The sequence below is a fragment of the Bubalus kerabau genome, chromosome 2 (genome assembly GCF_029407905.1).
Source record: "Bubalus kerabau isolate K-KA32 ecotype Philippines breed swamp buffalo chromosome 2, PCC_UOA_SB_1v2, whole genome shotgun sequence".
NCBI lineage: Eukaryota > Metazoa > Chordata > Mammalia > Artiodactyla > Bovidae > Bubalus > Bubalus kerabau.
The window spans coordinates 28,838,406-28,862,204 of NC_073625.1; the positions used below are offsets into that span (position 1 = coordinate 28,838,406).

The 23,799-nt window shown below is 41.0% G+C and overlaps 3 long non-coding RNA genes across 7 annotated transcripts in view; 2 read left to right on the forward strand and 1 right to left on the reverse strand.

Moving 5' to 3' along the window:
* LOC129643149 (uncharacterized) overlaps positions 1-11,309 on the reverse strand; it is a 132,224-nt gene extending 120,915 nt beyond the window's left edge. For all 5 annotated transcript variants that reach the window (XR_008710112.1, XR_008710111.1, XR_008710114.1 and 2 more), the window contains exon 1: positions 11,171-11,309. This is a non-coding gene — a long non-coding RNA (uncharacterized LOC129643149). The remainder of the gene's footprint in view (positions 1-11,170) is intronic.
* Positions 1,984-10,624, forward strand: LOC129643153 (uncharacterized). The gene is made up of 3 exons (XR_008710120.1): positions 1,984-2,020; positions 7,769-7,915; positions 9,053-10,624. It is a non-coding gene; the product is annotated as an uncharacterized LOC129643153 (long non-coding RNA).
* A 7,015-nt stretch (positions 11,310-18,324) lies between the features above and the next one.
* Positions 18,325-22,353, forward strand: LOC129644642 (uncharacterized). The gene is made up of 2 exons (XR_008710905.1): positions 18,325-18,631; positions 21,589-22,353. It is a non-coding gene; the product is annotated as an uncharacterized LOC129644642 (long non-coding RNA).
* The last annotated feature ends 1,446 nt before the right edge of the window (positions 22,354-23,799 follow it).

Here is a 23,799-nt window from a genome sequence, read left to right on the forward strand (position 1 = left end):
CTGCAATGCAGGAGACCTGGGTTTGACCCCTGGGTTGGGAAGATCCCCTGGAGAAGGGAAAGGCTACCCACTCCAGGATCCTTGCCTGAAGAATCTCATGGACAGAGGAGCCTGGTGGGCTACAGTTCATGGGGTCACAAAGCATCAGACACGACTGAGTGACTAACACTTTCACTTTCTTTCAAACTATTATATACCTGGGTTGAATTAGACACTTTCCCGGAATTGGAAACAGTTCAGTCCAAATTCACTGGCTCTTCCATAAGTAAGCTGATACCAAAAGAAGACTTAGGTCTTTAGTACTCTGATTAATTTTCCTCATTTCATCTATTATTTAGTAATATAACCTGAGAGAATTTATTCCTCCACCAAAGAATCCAATTTTAAATTAGCTTTACATACCCTGGGGCTTCCCTGGTGACTGAGATGGTAAAGAATCTGTCTGTAATGCAGGAGATGTGGGTTCAATCCCAGGATCAGGAAAATCTCCTGGAGAAGGGAATGGCAACCCACTCCAGTATTCTTGCCTGGAGAATCCCATGGACAGAGGAGCCTGGAGGGCTACAGTGCATGGGGTTGCAAAGAACAGGACACAACTGAGCGACTAACACTTTCACTTCACTTTACATAACCTAGGAAATCTTGATACAAAATACTAAAATTATTGTCCTATTTCAGTTAGAAATACACTCAGCTGTGAATAGCAGAAAATCCTATCATGAGGTTTGACTAAGAAACAGTGTATTTGATATATTAACAAGGAATCTAGACTAGCCCTTCTCCTCAACAATGCCATCAGCAACTCAGAAACCTTCCAGCTCTCTGCACCTCCATTTCTAGCATGCGGTTTTTCCTCCTGATGGTAACTGTTGCAAGATGTCTTGGACATCTAAATGTCACTTTTATGTTCAAAGCAGAAAGAACAAACAGGGGATAAGGTGAATCCTTCTTCTAGGAAAAAATTAGTTTTTTCATCTGAAAAAATGAAACTCTCTTCTGAGGAACTTCTGACTTCCTATTATTGCACAGAGCTAAGCTCATGATCTAGAAAACTTGGAAATTCAATAGTTGCTTTCCAGCTCCATGGTACAAGGAGGTATAGGATGAAGTAGTTCAAATGAGGACTAAATGAATCAGCACAAATTTACAGTATCAGCCATGTCTCTAGTTTTGATTGAGCAGATTCAGTGATTCTAAGGCCTTCATGGAAATATGATGAAATCTTTGGTTTGTGTTATTACTTAGTCCACAAGAATATTAAGTAGAGATTCGTCCTCATTTTAAAGTACACATCATTCACGTTTCTCTTTAGCTAATAGTCTATTTTATTTGGGCAACTGTCTGCATTACTTATCTAGTGCTGAATAACACATAACAGCAAAAGGTAGCAGCTCACAACAGCAAACACGTATTGTCTCACTGTTTCTGTGAGTCAGGAATCTGGGTGTGGCTTCACAGGGTATCTTTTCTGCAAGGCCTCTCAAAAGGCCACAGTCAATGTTTGTCAGCAGGGGATGCAGTCTCATCTAAAGCAAAGGTGGTCCCCAACCTTTTTGGCACAGGGGCCAATTTTGTAGAAGACAATTTTTCCACGGACCAGAGGTGGGAAGGGTGGTTTCAGGATGATTCAAGTGCATTCCATTCATTGTGCACTTTATTTCTAATCTGATGCTGCCGCTGATCTGACCAGAGATACCAATCCATGGACTGGAGGTTGGGGACCCCTGCTCTAATGGATCAACGAGGGGAAGTTGGCTTTAAGTTCATTCACGGCATTTTTGATCAAATCAGTTTCTCTCTGGTTACAGCAAAGACCTCCTTTGGTTCCTTGCCACATGGCCTTTCCTTAAAGTGTCACTGACAGCAGGTATCTAGCTTCTCTAAGAGGAAGGTAGAAAGAAAAGGAGAGCAAGACAGAAACCACAGCTTCTTCACAACCTCATCTCAGCTGTGATATCTCATATCCTTTCCCACATTCTGTGTACTGGAAGATGGGCACCAGATCCAACCCACATTCAAGGTAAGAGAATTACACAAAGGCATGACACCAGGAGAGCTGGAGATGACCGAGTGACTAAGCACACACACACATATGAAACCAGGAGGCAGGATTCATTGAAGAGGCAGTTTAGAGGTTACCAACATTACATACATCGTCTATGTAAATAGGCAACTGATTGGATGTTATTATGAGACTTGTTCTCTAATCTGAGTAACTCATATAACTTGATTATATCTTGGAAACACTGAGAAGAATTTGGTATTACAGTTGGAAACTAGTTTAAGGAAAATATTTTCTTAAATTCTAAGCGTAGTTAAATTTCGATTAAATAATTCTTTGAAAAGCTACTAACCAGATTCACCTTAGACCCTCTTCTAATTCCTAAACTACATAAAAGATTGGATTCTTTATTATGTTAATTTGTAAATTCATTTAGAAATGTTATTACTATCAATAATGTCTTATATTTTATATTTTCAAGTTTGGTATTAAAAAGTGCTATTGATTTGAGATGTCTGCGCTGCTGTGGTACTTAGTCGCTTGTGGAGGCTGACTCTTTATCACTCCAGGGATTATAGCCCACCAGGCTCCTCTGGCCATGGGATTGTCCAGACAAGAATACTGGAGTGGGTTGCCATTTCTTTCTCCAGGGCATCTTCTGGATCCAGGAATCAAACCCACAGCTCTTATGTCTCCTGCATTGATAGTCTCTTTACCACTAGCACCACCTGTATTAAATAACTTTGCTCAGTTTTATAAATTCTAAGTTTCCCCATTGATTTTGTTTGTTTGTTTTTAAAGGTCCCATCATCTGTAAATAAATGAGACTTGTTGCTCCCCTTTGATTCTTCTGCACCCAATTTATTTTTCTTATTCTCTTGCATTAACTAAGATTTTCAGTATTATGTCAAACATTTGTAGCAATTGGGAAAATCACTTTTCTTTTCTCCATTTTTAAAGGTTATATAACTACAGCTTTTTCAATGGTTATGACTATTGCTGGAGGTTATGTACTTTAATAGAACATCTGGTATTGAAATATCATTTTCTTTGGGAAAAAATATATTCAATTGTTATGTATGTTTTAAATGTTATTAGAGGTAATTGAGTTTGGAAGCTTTTTGTTATGTAAGATAGAAATTACCTGTTCCTTGAATTAAGTAGAATGCATACTTAAAACAAGTTGGTATTGGAGCTATTTGGGGCAAATTGGTATTTGATTATATTTTAATTTCTTCCCTGATAAATATCATATCCAAGTGTTTTTTTTATCTAATTCTGTAACAATTTTGTATTATATATGGCTCCAAAAGTTCATTAATTTAATCTCAGTTTTCAAATTTTTAGCCATTCTGTTGTTCATGATTAACTCATAATACTTTGATCTCTATATTACATGAGGTAATCTGCAGGTCTTTTAAAACTATCTTTTTGTTATTGATCTCTAATTTTATGATTTTGCATTTATAAAATTTGAGTCTTCATTTATAAATATTCATGTACATGCAAAAAGAATGTGTATCCTATGCTTCAGAGTATAAAATTCTGTTTACATCTACCAATTTAGTTTACTAATCCTAAGGTTTTTTCCCTCAAATATTCTAAATCCTTCCTTTTTTCATTTTTGTCTTCTTGATCAGTTTTTCTTCTCAAACATCTGTTAACAACACTAATTACAGTTGTTGATCTACCTACTTTACACTCATAACATCTTTTTTCATAATACAAGTATTCATGCAAGTATTCATTCATAAGTATTTTTCCATCATTTACATTTTAATCTTTATTTTCCTAATATAAATAACATTTATATCTTTTACTTATATTATTTAACAGCTTAAATTGCATTTTATCTGTTACAGAAATTGATCAGTTTTCCATATTTTTAACTATTTATTTTCAATTTTTCTGTTTCTTTTCATCTTAAATTTATCCTAGACAATGTATTGTGGCATTGTATTTCCACTGAGTGTCTCACTGATTGGGTGTGCATGTTTAATTTCTTTACATTTACTTTAATTACTGTCATGATTTACTTCTATTTCATTTTTTCATGTAATTATCCTTTATTCTTATTTAATTTTTTCCTCACCTTCTGCCTTTCATTGACTAGATCAATTTTTTCTATCTGGCCTGAGAATTAAAATTCAACCTCTATATTTTTGTTGCTAATGTATTAAACTTTATACTTTATTTTCTTAGAGCCCATTAATATCTGTTTCTTCCCCTTGAACAAAAGGACCTCGGTTTTCCATCAAAATCTTCTGATCTCTCCTTGTTCCTCACTTCTCACCATATATTAGTATGATCTACAACTTTTACTTAGATTATTATAAAGCTATACCATACAATGTAGTAACCCACAAACCACAGATGATGATTCAAATATAAATTCCTTAAAATTAAATACAATTTAAAGCTCAGGTGTTTTTTTTTTGCCACATTAGCCACACTTTACATAATAATATCCATATATGGCTAAGGATTATTAGATTGGACAGCAAAAATAGAATATTTCCATCAAAAATAAAGTTCTACTGGATAGCTCTGTTATAGATATATACAAATAATTATACACACCTTTTGCCATTATTTATTTCTTCTGAAACCTTGTGTTTTCTCTGCATAGGACCTTCTGTAGAATGTTTTCTATAATGTTTTATATGACTTGTACATATATCTCAGAATGCTTTTAATCAATCTCATGTTTAAACGATAATTTACTTGTATATGAAAGTTTGAATGAGATTATTTTCCTTCAGTATTTTAAAAATATTACTTTAACATTCTACAGTTGCCATTGAGATTTTTGATGTTAATTAATTTATAGAAAGATGTTTTTTCTAGACACTTTTAGAATTTTGTCTTTGATGTTTTAAATGAAACACCTTGTGTCAAGATTTGGGGTTTTCCTTATCGATGTTGGCTCTTGCTGTATGGGCCCTTTTGATCTGATTCGTCTATCTTTAATTCTTAGCCATTATTTCAACAACAAAAATGCTGGGCTCCATTCAGTTTATCTAATAGATCAAAGTTGACCTTTCTATCTTCTTTCTATATTTTACTTATTCTTCGATATTTTCCATCTCTCTATTCCTTTATTGCAACTTCTAGGAAAATTCTGTAGCTAGGTCCTTGATCTCACTGATTCATCCTTTGGCTACATCAATTCTTCTGTTATGTAGTTTATTCCTGTCTTTATTTGATTCTTCTTCACTGATTTCCCTGATCCATATTTGTAGTATTTTGCCCTTCTTGCTGAAGATAGCCATTGATTTAAATTCTTGCTTTATTTGGGCCATTAATTCAGCTTGCTTTGATAAGGGTCTTCAGTACCTATTTTTCTTTTCAGAGGTAATACACCTCAAAAAAAGAATTAGTACACCTCCTCAATTACATTTAAAAAAAAACAAAAACTTTCTTTCCTCTTCCTATGAACTTAAACTCTGCTAGGACTACTGATTACCTTATCTGGGAGCACTTAATTGGAGCAGAGAGTAAAACTTAGACCTAGCACATATTCCTGTCCTGGTACCTTTGGGAGGTTATGGAAATGACTTAGAGAGAACAGCCTCTATTATTGCAAATTTGGAAGCCTCTGTATCTACTCCAGAGCTTCCCTGGTGGCTCAGTGGTGGAGAATCCACCTGCCAAAGCAGAAGACTCTTGTTCAATCCCTGGGTCAGGAAGATCCCCTGGAGAAGGAAATGGCAACTGCTCCAGTATACTTGCCTGGGAAATCCCATGGACAGAGGAGCCTGGTGGGCTACTGTCCATGGGGTCGCAAGAGGTGGACACCACTTAGTGACTAAATAACAACAGCACATCTACTCCAAGCCTCAATCCTGCCTTTCACTGAACTCCCATTTCTTTTGCCCTGACACTGCTGTTCCTAGAGTCCAATTCCCTCTGTTGTAATTATCTTGTCCATTAAACAAGGAAAGGGTACCAGCCTTCCCACCTGAGATGGTAACGACCAGGGTTCCCGCCCCACCCTTTCACTGTTATCTGGCTCATCCACCGGTGCTGGCACGGGGCTGCGGCGTCCCTCACTACAGCGCAATGGAGAACACAATGATGCAGCCAGGGCGACGCTGGCAGAAGAGACAAGGTTAGAAAGCTCCTGCTCACAGCAGCCCCTAGCTCGCAGCATCTGGTTCTCTTCAGGTCAGGACAGCTGCTCACCTCCCGGAGAACGACCCTGACGCCCTTGGTGATCACTAGAGCTCACTGCGGTTGCTATCGCCCTCCGTGTTGCTTGTGTAGCGTTTCCAGGTTGAGCTTACGCAAGCCGGTCTCCCGTGCTAGTTTGCCGTCTTGTCCACAGGTCTGTTTCTTGATCAAAGTTTATACTCTGACCTGATTCAGACATGGCCATAGGACCAAATAAACAAAGAACAAGTGATTCCTTCATGTGAAAACTTTCCAGGAACACTTGGCAGAAAAATTCTATATCCCATTTCTATTGAAAACTGGACCAGGGAAAAACCTCACTTGGGGGGAGAAAAAGAAAAGCCTAAAATGGCTTATCCATTCCTAGCTTCTGTTACTTCAGATTTTGAAAGCAAAATTATTTATATTTTTTCTAAAAATATAAATCTAGAATATTGTTGCTGCTGCTCAGTTCCTCAAAATAATCTTATACTCTTACAATCAAAATGGTAGAAATAAATAATTGTTGATGAAAGACATAATAATCACTAAATTATCAGCAACATTTTATACTTTTATTAATCAGTTTCAACTGGTTTTTTGGGGGGCTTTCCTAGTGGTTCAGACAGTAAAGAATCTGCCTGCAGTGTAGGAGACCCGGGTTCAATCTCTGGGTCAGGAAGATCCCCTGGAGAAGGGAATGGCAACCCACTTCCCTTGGACAGACGAGCCTGGCAGGCCACAGTCCATGAGGTTACAGAGAGTCAGACACTACTGAGTGACTAACACTTTTGTTTTTTCACTTTTCAACTGTTTTTTATGTGCCAGGCATTTCCAAGTTTATTATCTTCTCTGTTTTTGGTAGTCACCTTGAAAAGCATCCTTAAAGAAAGTTGAAAAGAAGTGGCGACTGGTCCCCAGGTAGTAAATGTTGGAACTGAGGTTGAAATCCAGGTGGAATTCTGTTTTTAACTACCAAACTTGGCATTTATGTTGTTTAAATGACATTAAAGCTACACATCAGAAGATAAGCATAATTACTCAGGAAATATTTACATCTGTCAAAAAGCTGTCTTGGATGTACACCTGGAAACCATGTACTTTGGTTTGATGTTTTATTCATTTTCTTTCCTTAAAGTTTTTTTATTTACATATTATTTCAGAAACATATTGCTGGCCTCTCTGGGGGTAAACATGTGGTAGTTTCAGGATGAAGTCATACAAATGGAGCACCTGGGCTCTGCAGTTCCCCCCATGTGGGCATTATTTAGAGAGTCTTCCCTTAAGCAATAAGAGACTTTTCTACAGCTTAGGGTTTGGAACAGGGGCTAGGAAACACCTATAGGGAGTAGCTTTTAAATGAATTATTTAAGCAAAATTTAACTGAATTTAGATTGCATTTTTTCTTAAACCAGTTTCCAGATACCATATTAGATTCTTCTCTGTATTATCAAGTATAAGTGAAAGTCACTCAGTCGTGTCTGACTCTTTGTGACCCCATAGAGTATACAGTCCATGGAATTCTCTAGGCTAGAATACTGGAGTGGGTAGCCTTTCCCTTCTCCAGGGAATCTTCCCAACCCAGGGATCGAACCCAGGTCTCCTGGATTGCAGGCAGACTGTTTACCAGCTGAGCCACCAGGGAAGCTCAAGAATACTGGAGTGGGTATCCTATCCCTTCTCCAGCAGATCTTCCCAACCCAGGAATCGAACCGGGGTCACCTGCATTGCAGATGGATTCTTTACCAACTGAGCTATCAGGTAAGCAAAGCCAAGTGTAAGTCTCATAACACTGAATGATCCAAATCAGAAAAATTCACAGTTACATGCTTTGTATGGTCAGATATTTAGGTCAGAGATTTTTTTCCCCCTTCAATAAATTATACCTTAAAAAGAGGGGGTCACCTTAAAGAATCAGTCACCTTAGAGGATGCCATTACAATTACTTTATTATGAACAAAAAATACAGTTTATGGCAAAAAGTTCTACTGTAATGACCTCTATCACTGCTAGTTTGGGATGCTTACAAAAGCCATCTTCAGAACCTGTAAAATATTCTGAACATACATAATCATTATTCTTACAGATATATGACCAGTTACAAGTGAACATTGTAAATATACATTTAAAAGATGAATGAAAAGAATAATTCAATGTTATATGAACAAGCACCTACAGTGTAGAATAAAAATTTCTAATGGCAACATCATATATAATTCAAAAGTTGTGTTTAGTCGCTAAGTCCTATCCAACTCTTTGTACCCCATGGACTATAGGCCACCAGACTCCTCTCTCCATGGAATTTCCCAGGAAAGAAAACTGGAGAGTTACTATTTCCTTCTCCAGGAGATCTTCCCCACCCAGGGGTCAAACCCACGTCTCCTGCATTGCAGGTGGATTCTCTACCACTGAGCCACCTGAGAAGCCCAATTCAAAAGTAGTGCTTCTCAAAAATATATGGAATATGACAGGGAAAATGAGATCCAAATGAGCCTAACAAGTTGCTCTGGTGATGATAAAGACCCACCTGTTTGAAGATACATGTGACAAATTGAGCAAAATTGTTTTACAAAAAAATTAGCAGTGGAAAGAATCTTGCTCAGTTACTGTGTAATAATGGTAGTTTAAATGTGTAGATAGTACCAAATTTAAGAAATGTCATTGTTTTTGTTCAGCGGCCCAGTTGCATCCAACTGTTTGCGACCCAATGGACAGAAGCACTCCAGGCCTCTCTGTCCCTCACCATTTCCCGAAGTTTGCCCAAATTCATGTCCACAATCCAGAAGACTTAAATACTTTTAGTTACTTAGTTGATTATTTTACCTATATCCCCAAATATTCATATGTTCAAGAATGGGAAAAGATTTAAGAATCTTCTAACAATGCTTTCTATTCAAGGGCAACTAATTTTTGGGCATCTGCATTAGACCTCCAAATATCTGCCATCTACCAAGTTGTGGAGCTCAGCCCAGCAACACGAACCACCACACCATCTAGAAGCAGCCATGACTCTGAAAGATCATGAAGAAAGTGTAAACACAGCCAGGTGTAGGACATTTCTGCAGGTTTCAAGTACACTCTTCTGCTTGATTCACTCTCCTGAACAAATGATATTAATAATGGAGCTATAAATAGAAATTATCGGATTTAAATAAATTAAAGGAAACTAAATATTCAAGCAATGACCATCCAAAATATGTTGTCGATTCTCGATGAGTAAATAATTTCCTCAGGAGCAAAAAAAAGACCAGTAGACAAGGAGAATCTTCCCACTTGCTCAAAATAAGAAAATATAGATTAGAGGCTTAGTAGGAAATCTCCCTTCTACCTCAAAGTCAGCAATGAACTGAGCAAAGATGAAATTCAAATCGTTGTGACCTACAACATTCCTCAAGTCCCGTGCATTGTGGACATGAACTTGGGCAAATTTGGGGAAATGGTGAGGGACAGAGAGACCTGGAGGGCTTCAATCCATGGGGTCACAAAGAGTCAGACACGACTGGGTGACTGAACAACAGCATTTCTCAAAAACAAGAGTGATGATCTGAGTTATACAAAGAAGCTTCATGTCAAAGGCATCAAAATGGCCTGCTACTTCCCCGGTGGCTCAGTGGTAAAGAATCTGCCTGCCAAGCAGGAGACATGGGTTTGATCCCTGATCCAGAAGATCCAACATGCCATGGGACAAACCCATGCATCACAACTACTTAGCCTGTGCTCTAGAACTCAGAGCTGCAACTACTGGGCCCATGTGCTGCGATTACTGAGCCCCAGCATCCCAGATCCCGTGTTCCACAAGAGAAGCCACAGCAATGAGAAGCCCGAGGACTGCAACTAGAGAAAAGCCCCCACTTGTGACAATTAGAGAAAGCCCGTGTGCAGCAATGAAGATCCGGCACAGCCAAAAATAAATAAATAAAAAAATTTTTTAAAGGAAAACTGCCTGATAATAATGGTCAGTGAAGGAAAGCCAAAAACCAGCCTTATGAAATTAGGTCTGCCAACACAACTTCATCCAACCCCACCGAACCTTTCCAAGATTTTCTCTGCAAAAAAGCTGATCTTAACAGACCAGGGATTCTTAACCTTAGCAGTATTGACATTTGGGACCCAGTGCCCTGTCCCATGCACTATAAAATATTTTACCTGCATCACTTGCCCCTACTTGTTACATACCACTAGCATCTCCTCCCTAGTTGTAACAACCCAGAACAGCTCCAGATACTGCCAGCCATTCGCCTGCAAGGACATCTCCCCCAGCTGAAGACAACTGACCGAGGCATTGTATGCTCGGTATTAGAATGTCAGTAATGGCTGCTACTATGTTTTCTGGATAATTCATTGTAAATAAGCAAAGTATGTAGGAGATGAGGGAGGAAAAGCTTGGCATTAATAACATCCGGGGCAAAATGAAGGTGAGAGAGGCAACTATAGATTCCTTTCACTTGTCCTTTCTCCTCTACGGTCTTTTAAATCCTGCAGCAGAAAGAGAACCGGAGTCAGCTTTAGTTCTAAGCAGCAAACTAGTTCACCCCCAACTTTGTGTACATCTGGACCCTGGCAAGTTTCCTGCATCTGGCCTCTTGATGTTTCTGGATGGCTGCATCCTAAATGTGACCCAAGAGTGCTAGAGCCCACTGTGGAAGCAGGCTTGGGCTGCCCTTCCGTCCATCTGTTCTGCTAACCATGAATTCGTGTTCCCTCCCTCAAAGGTGTTCTGTCAAACATCCCTAAATAGCAAATATCACAGCTACATCCACCCTCTCTTCGGATACACGCCAAGGTGATTAAAGCCGCCTTCTATGACTTTGTGCTTCTCAAACACTTCACACTTAGCCCCAGTCGTATGAACACTACCCCGCTTAGGAAGGGAAACTGAGACGGGTCCTGGGGTTAGGGCTCAGAGACTTCCTCTCTGGGCGTTATAAAGACAGTCGATGTCATATGAACTTAACCAGCTCCGCTTGCCTTTTCTTTTCCAGGTTCACAAAACAGAAAGCTGTTTAATTAACTTACTGTGTTTGAGGTCTCCTTTCCCTACGGCGTAGTTCCTCTTGCTTTTGGTCTCTGCTCCCCAGTTGGGTGAGGTTGATCCAGTGGCTTCTGTAGGCTTCATGCTGGGAGGGACTTGTGCCTGCTTTCTGGCGAGGGGAGAGGAGTTTCTCCCCTCTGACGGGCAGGGACGTCTGAGGTGGTTTTTTTGGGGTGTCCATGAGAAGCCTGTCTGCTGATGACTGGGTTTGTATTCTTGTCCTGCTTGTTGCTTGGGTGAGACATCCTGCGCTGGGTGCTGCAGGCAGTTAGGTGGTGCCAGGATATAGCTGGAGACCTTGGTGGGAGTTCTTGCTGATTAATATTCCCTGAAGTCTGGAGCTCTCTGGCGGTCTAGCGTCCTGGACTTAGCACTCCCACCCCAGAGGCTCAGGCCAGACTCGAGTTTTGCGTGCATCCAAGTATTTCCTTTCGGGTGGTCAGAGACTCCTGCCAGCTCTCAGCTGGTGCTCTGGAAGACCCTCTGCCTCTGAAGATGTACTCCTGCTGTGTCCATAGATAGGGACATACTCCACGTCCACCTACTCCTCTGCCATCTTGTTTCCCCCTGCAGAAGGCTGTTTAATTAAAATCAAGTGGTCTGAGTTAACCTCCCACTTCTCTCTCCATCTGTGGAGTATCTGTTTCCAGATATGCTCAGGCCGTTCCAATTTTTCTGGGCTGACATTGGTCTGGTTCACCCTGCAGCGGTATCAAACACACAGAAGCAGACGCATTTCCAAAGATGGTTATCTCTTTGCTGGGAGAGGCCTGACCTCTCCCCAGAGCTCCATTTTCAGAGGATTTCTGTTCTATGCCTTTTGTCTCTTTCACGAGTAAAAACATACCTAAGAAAGTACCAGGTCCTTTACGTATGCTCCCTAACTTTTCCTGAAAAATCACTGATGTTAAGTTTGCAAATTACAGACTTGCGGGCTAGCTAGGGTGAAGGCTTATTTTAGCTCTGACAACAGGTGTGACTTCTTTCCCCTCTTGCCTCTCTTCCCTTTTTAAGCAGAGAACATGTCTGATTGCAAGCTCCTTGAAGCAAGCTCCTTGTCTCTCTCTCTGCAAAGTCCAGTTCACTGTCATGAACGCAATAGGAATGCGGTATGAATTTCTTGGGTTGAACTGAATTTTGTTTCTAAAGGGAAGTTGGCTGTGTCCCAGAGATGCCTTCCTGCAATTGACTCAGATGCTGACTACTCAGTCACTGATTACCATTGTGCTGAGGGCTGCTGAGTAGGTTGGTAGCTTTCTGGAGTGGACACCTGTCTCCCAAAGGCAGGGCTGACTCACCATATAATTTCACAGACTGAGCGGGCCCTGAGATATCCACTCAGAGCCACGACCAACCTGAGCAGGATTCTTTCTGGAAATTTAGTAGCAAAGAGGGTAAGTTCCAAGATTTTCTTCCTAGTGTTCCAATGCCCCTTGGTCTTCCAGGGTTCTCCAGCCCCTTCTGTGATTCCTTGAAGGTTTATTAGGCTTCCTGCTGAAAAATGTTGCATCATTTTTCAGATGGTTAGAAAGCGACAGGAACAGCAAGAGCTGCCTTTCCCAGTGAACTTAATCTGCAACGACTACAGAGATGGGCTGAAGATCCAGCACCTGCTACACTAGGCAGACACAGCTGCTCTGCGTCCAGTCTCACCCTAAATAATTACATCTCTGAAATTCTGCTGTACTTAAAAGCATTTAAAGATTTCTTGTGTTTATGTCTTCTCTTGTTAACTTGGCCTCTGAGCATCCCTCCACTTCTGTTTTGATGTATCAACCTCATTGCTTGTATGAACATTACGTATGCTTTCAGCCATTAAACCCATTATTACAAATCCACAGAGATCCTACACGATAGGAATTATGACTATTTCAAGCAGATACAACACATACAGGCTTTCAAATGATTTTTAAAATATGCAAGCCAGATAGAAAAGTAATTCAGGGGCTAGAATTCTACAATCAAGTGAACATGAATATGCTAAACCTCCAAGTGCCAACACTCTGCAAGACATTTCCATTATTTTTTAAAAAATAGATACACCAAACTCTTTGCCTGAAGATCTCTAATGCTGATTCTGTACAGCTCCCATAATGGTGCTTTGATTCAACTCTCCTATCATTTCCCAAATTGGCCAGCAAGAGATGTGTCCATTCATCAGATGCCAAAAGCAGCAAGTGTTATGGGACTTACAGCCACAGGTCTTACACACTGCTGTGGGAGCATAAACTATACAAAGCCCTTGGGGAGAAAAAATTACCATTACCTAATAAACTGATGATGCACACCCTCTGTGACTCCAACCTTCTACTTCTGGGTATATTTCTTTGAGAAAGTTCCCCGTGTGCACCAGGACACATATCCAAAATGTTCACAGCAGTTTTATTTTTAACAGCAAAACCCAGAAAACAACACAAACAGCCATTGACAGGGAAAAGATAATCCCTGTATATCGTGTTTTCTTCGTGTTTTCAAAGAAATCTCTGTCCAGTCCTGTACTTGTGCCAACAGATTTGACCGCTGCCTGACCCAAAGGCCTGCTTGAGCCTTCTATGACTCATCCTAGATCTTGCAGGGAACTGGACCAGGTTTTACACCCACTCAAAAGCCATCAGGCCACGATAATGCTCCACACCAAGAGATGCTGCTGCATTCCCTGCTGTATTCAATAAAAAAATGCCTTTCAGAATCCTATGTTGTTTGGAATGAGCTCTCAGAAAGACTAACTAAATTGATGCCAGAATAATGCTGCTCTAAAAATTAAATTCAGACTCAACATACATTATTCTTCATCCTGGATTGTTCTTCAACATCTGTTATATTTATTTAATTGAGGATTACATAGCAGCATAAGTAAGTACACTATAGAATCTATACTGATAGAACTTATCTTACAAATATAATACTATGTTGCTTAAGGACACACACATATATATATACAGATATGAATATACATATATTTTTGTATTCCCTGAGTATTCCCAATCCCTTTGCTGGATCCCTCAGGTTGGGAAGTCTGAGGTGGGGCTAAAGATTTTATTTTATTGGGCTCCAAAATCACTGCAGATGGTGACTGCAGCCATGAAATGAAAAGATGCCTGTTCCTTGGGATAAAAGCTACGACAAACCTAGACTGTGTATTAAAAAGCAGAGACATCACTTTGTCAACAAAGGTCCATATAGTCAAAGCTATGGTTTTTCCAGTAGTCATGTATGCATGTGAGAGTTAGACCATAAAGAAGGCTGAGCACAAAAGAATTGATGCTTTCAAACTGTGGTGCTGGAGAAGACTCTTGAGAGTCCCTTGGACAGTAAGGGCAGCAAACCAGTCCATCCTAAAGGAAATCAACCCTGAATATTCAGTGGAAGGACTGATGCTGAAGCTTCAATACTTTGGCCACCTGATGCAAAGAACTGACTCATCAGCAAAGATCCTGATGCTGGGAAAGATTGAGGGCAGGAGGAGAAGTGGATGACAAAGAATGAGACAGTTGGATGGCATCACCAACTCAATGGACATGATTTTGAGCAAATTCCAGGGGATAGTGAAGGACAGGGAAGCCTGGCATGTTGCAGTCCGTGGAGTCACAGAGTCGGACACAACTTAGCAACAACAACATCTGTGTATGTGTATACAAAAGATATATTTGTATGAGCATTTTTGTGTGTCTGTGTGTATATATATACAAAAGAATGATTGACACAAAATAAAGAGTGAGCCCGCAGCTTTTCCACTCATCTCAGCCCAGCGACCAGACATGTGAGTGAACGGGCTATCTAGACTATTCCAGTTTCATATTTCTCCATATAAAACCAGGATGCTAATTACTGTAACATTACTATTAAGATAAAATAACATGTGTACAGTTCCTAGCATAATGCTTTGAACACATAGCTACTTGAGAAGCGATAGGCAAACAGCAGCATGAGAGGCCAAAGACTGAGATGGCTACAGGGCATTTCATACACAAGGACTTGGTTTTCAAACTGTGGTCAGTCTGATTACCTGGATCAAAAACACCTGCAATGCCTTTAACAATACACGTGTGGACCTCATTGCAAACCTACAGAATTATCACCTCTATAGTTGGAGCCAAGCACTCTGCATTTTAACAAATTTTCCAGGTGATTCCTCAGTAGTAAAAGATTAAGAACCACAAGTTTAGAGATTCAAATTCAGTTGTGGGGGATTTCCCTGGCGATCCAGTGGTTAAGAGTCCACGTTTCTAACGCATAGGGCATGGGTTTAATCCCCAGTCGGGGAACTAAGATCCTCCATGTCCTGCAGTGCAGCCAAAAATCTTAAACAAAAAAATAAATTCAGTGGTTGATGAGGTATCCTGAGGGAGGATATAAAAAGATTAGGAACGAGGGCAATGCAAGCTGCCTCTTTAATGATGACCAGGAGTACATAAAATACGAGTATCTGAGATTTTAATTGGTAATAATTAATTATACATACCACTTATTAATCAAGGTGGTAGATATAATATACACATTATATTATTTCCAATAAAATTTCTGAGTGGTGTTACTACTCCTGTTCTTACAGAGAGGGGCAATGAGGCTCACAGCTGTTGACTGTCCAAGGACCAATATCTTAGAAGTGGCAGGATCTCAAACCAGGGCTGACCTACTCTTTCTATAAAGGTATAAGCCATCAGATCATACTGTTGCTGTGAGGAATGAAACAAGGTTATATCTACAGTTATGTATGTCCTAAGGGCCCAAAGCACTATTAATACATTCTGGACAAGAGGTGCCAGCAGGGAATATTTCCTTGCTAGACCTGTCCTTCTTTAGAAGTATAATCATTGAATAAAGCCACACTTGATTTTCTATAGGCTACAACTACAGGGGACTAAAACTAATCGGATGTTTACATGAAAATTGAAACTCATATTTAATAACTCCCGGTGTGTTCTCCCCACAGATCAAGATCATCCCCAAGAAAAAGAAATGCAAAAAGAGAAAATGGCTGTCTGAGAAGGCCTTACAAATAGCTGAGAAAAGAAAGGAAGCTAAAGGCAAAGGAGAAAAGGAAAGATATGCCCATTTGAATGCAGAGTTCCAAAGAATAGCAAGGAGAGATAAGAAAGCCTTCCTCAGTGATCAGTGCAAAGAAATAGAGAAAAATAGAATGGGAAAGACTAGAGCTCTCTTCAAGAAAATTAGAGATACCAAGGGAACATTTCATGCAAAGATGAGCACAGTAAAGGACAGAAATGGTATGGACCTAACAGAAGCAGAAGATATTAAGAAGAGGTGACAAGAATACACAGAAGAACTGTACAAAAAAGATCTTCATGACCCAGATAATCGCAATGGTGTGATCACTCACCTAGAGCCAGACATCCTGGAATGTGAAGTCAAGTGGGCCTTAGGAAGCATCACTACGAACAAAGCTAGTGGAGGTGATACAATTCCAGCTGAGCTATTTTAAGTCCTAAAAGATGATGCTGTGAAAGTGCTGCACTCAACATGCAAGCAAATTTGGAAAACTCAGCAGTGGCCACAGGACTGGAAAAGTCAGTTTTCATTCCAATCCCAAAGAAAGGCAATGCCAAAAATGTTCAAACTACCACACAATTGCACTCGTCTCACACGCTAGCAAAGTAATGCTCAAAATTCTCCAAGTGAGGCTTCAACAGTACATAAACCAAGAACTTCCAGATGTTCAAGCTGGATTTAAAAAAGAGGAATCAGAGATCAAATTGCCAACATCTGCTGGATCATCGAAAAAGCAAGAATAAAGCTCCAGAAAAATATTTACTTCTGCTTTATTGTCTATGCCAAAGTATTTGTGTGAATTACAACAAACTGTGGAAAATTCTTAAAGAGATGGGAACACCAGACCACCTTGCCTGCCTCCTGAGAAATTTGTATGCAGGTCAAGAAGCAACAGTTAGAACCGGACATGGAACAACAGACTGGTTCCAAATTGGGAAAGGAGTATATCAAGGCTGTATATTGTCACCCTGCTTATTTAACTTATATGTAGAGTACATCATGCAAAATGCCAGGCTGGATGAAGCACAAGCTAGAATCAAGATTGCTGGGAGAAATATCAATAATCTCAGACATGCAGATAACCACCCTTATGGCAGAAAGCGAAAAAGAATTGAAGAGCCTCTAGAGGAAAGTGAAAGAGGAGAGTGAAAAAGGTGGCTTAAAGCTCAATATTCAGAAAACGAAGATTATGGCATCCAGTCCCATCACTTCATGGCAAATAGAAGGGGAAACAATGGAAATAGGGACAAACTTTATTGGGGGGGCTCCAAAATCACTGCAGATGGTGACTGCAGCCATGAAATTAAAAGACACTTGCTCCTTGAAAGAAAAGCTATGACCAACCTAGACAGCGTATTAAAAAGCAGGGACATTACTTTGCTGACAAAGGTGTGTCTAGTCAAAGTTGTTGTTTTCCCAGTAGTCATGTATGGATGTAAGAGTTGGACTATAAGGAAAGCTGAGTTCTGAAGAACTGATACTTTTGAACCGTGGTGTTGGAGAAAACTCTTGAGAGTTCCTTGGACTGCAAGGAGATCCAACCAGTCCATCCTAAAGGAAATCAGTGCTGAATATTCATTGGAAGAACTGATATTGAAGCTGAAACTCCAATACTTTGGCCACCTGATTCGAAGAGCTGATAGATTGGAAATGACCGATGCTGGGAAAGATTGAAGTTCGGAGGAGAAGGGGACAACAGAGGATGAGATGGTTGGATGGCATCACCAACTCAATGGACATGAGTGTGAGCAATCTCCAGAAGTTGGTGAAGGACAGGGAGGCCTGGCGTGCTGCAGTCCATGGGGTCACAAAGAGTCGGACACAACTGGGCGACTGAACTGAACTGTTTGTTGAGTCATGTCTGACTCTTATGACCCCATGGACTGTAGCCCACCAGGCTCCTCTGTCCATGCGATTTTCCAGGCAAGAGTACTGGAGTGGGTTGCCATTTCCTCCCCCAGGGTACCTTCGCAATCCAGGGATCAAACCTACAGCACCTGTGTCTCCTGCATTGCAGGCAGATTCTTTATCACTGAGTCACCTGGGAAGTCCCAGTACACTCCCTCTTTCTCCCCAGAATTACGTCAAATGCAATTTTTGATTTTCTGGTTAGCAGAGCAGAGGTCTTCCAGTGCTAGAGCTCACGGGCTGTCTGATTCTGTTGTCCCCACACCAGCAGCAGTAATATTTTAGACCCATTCAGGGCCCTGTGCTAAGAGCCAGAGGCAGTCTCAATGCCTACTACAGGTCCTGTCTGCTGAGGTCAAGAGTGTGAGGAAGGAAGTGAATGTGCATCCTGATGGAGACACCTGAGACTGAAGAAACCAGCGCTGATCCTCGCCCACCCCATCTTGTCTCACTTAGTGCTGGGCTCCGCTGCCCACCTGTGGTCTGAGAAGGGAGGACAGGGAGGTGAGCGCCGGCCCCTCCCTGCTGTAAGTGCTCACACACGGCTCCAGGCCTGACCTCTATCTCTGTCTCTGGGGGTGGGGGGCGGGTGCTTTATGGACACCAGAGGAAAGGGTGATGTCAGTGTGAAGGGGGAGGGCTGCAGAAACTTGGCCACAGCCGCATGTCCCCTAAGAGCAATTAGCCTTAAAATAATTTCCAAGTGGGCACGTCCCATTCTGGGATAGGCAAGGGCTTAATGGGAGATCAGAAAAGGAGAAAGTATGTTCTGAAGTCTTTCCAACTGCTTGAATCCCCCACCAGACACAACCACTTGATTAACACTGATTCCCGCAGCTGTTGGTTTTCTCACTGTCCCCCACCTCCCCAAGCCTCACGCAGTCAGGCCCCACCGCCAGGCATCTGAAAGTCTAATGAAGTTTCTAATTTGATTTCTCCACTAATGCAGCCCTGACTTTGTCTCTACTGCCACTGACATACTGGATTTCTTTCCGGGTGTTTACTGTACAAACACGCTTTCACCATCTGTAAGCATTCCCGAAATAAGTGCCTCTGGGGAAGAATGAGAGTCCAGTCTGATGTCCCATCCCAGTCCCTGGTGTACTTTGAAATTTTCTTATCACAGAAAGCGAACCAAGGGCTCTCATTTTCCCATGCTCACGAGGTCTTCTGAGTGACTTCACATTCTATGAGCTATTTTTAGTGGTTAAATACTTGCTTCTGAAGAGCAAAGCTTCTCCTGTTCATTTGTGATCTGGGAATAAAAAGAATCTCAACATTATTGACGAAGGGTTCGGCCCTATTTTATTGATCTTCTCTGGCCAGAAACCACCTAAATATTTCATCAGAGTAGAAAATACTTCTGGCACCCTAAAATATTGGTGCAACAGGTTTTTTTTAAGGCATATTAAAATCAGTTAATGGTCAAAAAAATCTTAAAATGATCAATGATTATTATTTTTAAAATAATAAAAACTCTAAAATTTAAGTATTAAAGCCAAACGTGTTCTCAAGGCCAATTAAACTATGGACCAATTCTGTATTTAGTTTTGGGTTTTTTTTTAAGGATGGAGGAAGTAGAGAAGGATAAAATTATACCCAGGATAGAATCAGTTCTGGAGCTGTATTACAATGACACGTATCAGCAGAACAATATATTTTAAACTTGTATAGGTTTTTTTTTTTTCACCATAATATACTTCCTCTGATTCTCTCATCTCAAATGTAAAAACTTTACAAGACAATGCAATTTGTCTTTCTTTAATTTGACATATCTGTTTTTACAAGAGGAAAAATGCCAAATTCTGTTTTAGAAAAGGAAAATGCTGTATAGACAAGATTATCTGTCAACCAAATTACAACAGGATATCAGTCACATCTGAGATTTTTCTTAGCCACTTCCTAAAACATTCATTTGGACTCTTATTGCTGAAGCAAGACTTTCACAGACATCCTCGCAGAACTGTCTTCACTACAAAGCAGCAAATTTCCAATAAAAAATCTCCTCTCCTTTGCTCTCCCCCTTCACTGACCTAATATGGACATTTGGGTCCTGTTTTCAAGAGAAGCATCCACTGATCTGACTTGAATATAATACTCCTTTCCCTTAATTCAACTTCAGTTTTGCCTCTGGAAAAATACAGAAGCAGACTGAATGCTTTTCTATGACAGTAGCTATTTATCTGTGATTTAAAAATCATGCACTTTAATGAGTGGGGATCAGCAGGCTGAGCGCTTGGGAATACAGCCCAGCAGGGAGGCAGTGGCAGCTGGTTCCCTGCTGAAGACCCAGAGTGATGGGGAAACTCAGGCTGAATTCAGGCCTGGTTCAGGTCAAGGTCAGGGTCCAGTAAGTTCTTATTAGGTGACAGGAGGCAAATGATCTTCAAGTCTAGAAAGGAAGAGAGGAAAATCCACTGAGGATTTAGATTCTAAGGGATATGGGTCAGATGAAGCTGGGGAGCACCTGCAGGAGGCTGAGATTCAGAGTGGCCAAGACTCACCCCACAGCCATATTGCACCCCAGATCCAGGGCTGCAAACTCCGCTTAGCAGGTCATCAGGGCATGGGTCCATCAGGACTGACTAGAGTTAGATCTGCAGTGACTTCAGCTGGGAGGGGTAGATAAACATTCTAGAAAATTACTTATTTGCATGTATGATTCTTCCAGATTCTTCAAATTATCTTACTTAGCCATTAAATCACTTTGGTTAGACAGTAATTGGATTCTCTCATTAGCGAAGTGGGAGGTTTGCCCTTTTACATTTCGTAAGCCTGGGAAGAATGCAATTCTTAAATGCTCCTGGATAGTTAAGTCATTAAACTTCAGAGTTAAAGAAGCCTATGGTTTGAAAAGAATCCCAGACTTGCAATGTTGTATAGTGTTCAATGGATCCTTAACAGACTTTCATGGACAGCAAGTCTGCTTCTGACCTGGCCCTGTGGATACCTGCTCACCCCTGTAGATACCCCTCTGCCCTCTGACTCCTCAAACCAGTCATGGGCCAGCCCATCAGTCTGTTCCTTGGATTTCAGCATGCTCTGTGATGGAGTCCACCACGGCCCTTGACATGTCTATATTCAAGTCTTAGGTTCAGTGACTTCACTGCATCATCTGACACTTTTTTTTTTTAACTGTACAAATTTTTTCTCTTACCACTGCTCTCCTGGCTCTTCATTCTTATGAAATGAATGAAAAGTCACTCATTCCCAAACTTTTTCTCAGTTTATTTTTCGGTCTGTCCCTTGAATACTGCTGCTTTTCTTAGTTCAGCTTTAGATTTCTTATATTCCTTATTCAATCAACACTATTACCATATTGAAAGTGGCAATCACTTTCACTACCACTGGTTCAACTACTTTCTGTAACTGGAAGCCCAAAACGTTCCTTGGAACTTATAATTCTATGGGAATGTCTTACACTTTCCTCAATGTCTCTGAAACTAATCTCTTTTTATCTTTGTTTTTTCACTTACAAATCTAGCTGCTCCTGAAGTCCTTACCATGACTACAAATTTGCTATTCACACAGGCTAACTCATCACCAACAAAGGTTCGTATAGACAAAGCTACGGCTTTTCCAGTAGTCATATATGGAAGTGAGAGTTCGACTCGAAAGAAAGCTGAGGGATGAAGAATTGATGCTTTTGAACTGTGGTGCTGGAGAAGACTCTGGAGAGTCCCTTGGACTGCAAGAAGATCCAACCAGTCAGTGCTAAAGGAAGTCAGTCCTGAGTATTCACTGGAAGCACTGATGCTGAAGCTGAAACTCCAATACTTTGGCCACCTGATGTGAAAGACTGACTCATTTGAGAAGACCCTGATGCTGGGAAAGATTGAGGGCAGGAAGAGAAGGGGATGACAGAAGATGAGATGGTTGGATGGCATCACCAACTCGATAGACATGAGTCTGAGCAGACTCCAGGAGTTGGTGAAGGACAGGGATGCCTGACATGCTGCAGTCCATGGGGTCGCAAAGAATTGGACACGACTGAGTGACTGAACTGAACTGAGCTGAATTCATCACCCATTCTGTATCCTTGATCCTTGACAAGAGTCATTCCCTGAGTCCTTTTATTAGGGCTTTCGAAATATCTCTTAGCTCTATATTCTCTTCCTGGTGTGCTCTCCTTAGTTTAGGGATTCCGCAGATACTGCCCAGATCATTCCCGTGGCTCCCTAGCATTTTTCCTGTCCTTCTGATATCTTTTGTCCTTCTGTCCTGCTGATCCTCTCTGAATCATTCTCCACACTGCAGCCAAGTTATTTTATGAAAATTGAACAAATCTAATTGTCTTATCCCTTGCTACTACTTCTCATGTTTTCTCCATATTGACGATAAAAGTCCAAACTCTTTAGAGTGGCATGCGTCTTCGTGTTGTTTGTTTGCAAAGAACATAAGTTGACTCCCCCCCTAAAATAAAGAGTATTTATTAAAAGTTACCAGATGGTAACACATGGCACACAGAGGCAGGAAGCATACCTGAAAACCTTTTTCACAAGCCAGGTGCTATCATGTCTCTGCTTCTCTCTGAACACATGTTCTATAATCTTGTTTCTCTCTGCAGACCTGTGAGCTGCACTTCAGGAAGCACATGGTGGAGAAGAGCTGCCAAAGCCCAGCCTTTGGTGGTGTCCGCTCAGGTAGCCACCACACACCCGTATGATCCCTAGTTGAACAGTTGTCATTTGATGCGCTCAGCCTTCTCTATGGTTTAGCTCCTCTGGAGCCATGCAATCACCTTTTACTCAAGTGTTGTGGCCAGTGACAGCCAGGGACAAAAGGGTTACCCTGACTCATACCTTCAGCAAGGTTGTGAATAATGAACAGGTCCCATAGAAAGGCACGAACTGGACAGGTTTCCCCAAATGTAAATAAACTCAACAGAGAAAACCTTTTCTTACTGCCCCATGCCTGCCTATTAAGCCTCACTCCTGCTTCTAGCTCTTCTTTCCTACACAAGACTTCTGTAATGTCTCGAATTTCTTACACATTTTCACCCCTTTTTGCACCCTGGTGGTACGTATCTGCCTGGTATATCTTTCCCTTCTCCAAACTGACCTGCAAACCCCTGGAACCATGCAATTGGCAAACTATTCATTGTCCTTCAAAATCCTGCTTAAGTGCCACCTCCTCTTTGAATGTTCCCTAAAATTTCTCCCTTGGAATTAGATATTTCATCTTCAGATCCCATCATAACTTGAACATATCTCCCATTAACACTAAAGTGCACTGTATTGTCATCTTCAGCTGCAGCTCCAATACTTTGGCCACATGATGCAAAGAGCCAACTCATTGAAAAGACCCTGATGCTGGGAAAGATTGAGGGCAGGAGAAGAGGGTGGCAGAAGATGAGATGGTTAGATGGCATCACCAACTCTATAGGACATGGATTTGAGCAAACTCTGGGAGATAGTGGAGGACACAGAAGCCTGCCGAGGTATAGCCCATGGGGTTGCAAACAGACATGAGTGAATGACCAACAATAATTGTCGTCTTTGGTTCCTATCTCTCTTCTTAACAGAGAATGACCTTCTTAATGGTAAAGTCTAGGTTTGTAACTGTTTTGGTAGCAAGCATGTTCCTGAAATACGATGAGCCTCAACCCTTTGGGGGAAATAAGGGATGAGAAGAGAAATGGAGAGGATTAAGGGAAGGAGTAGTAAAGCTATACTCTTCCCCCTTATTTTCAGGA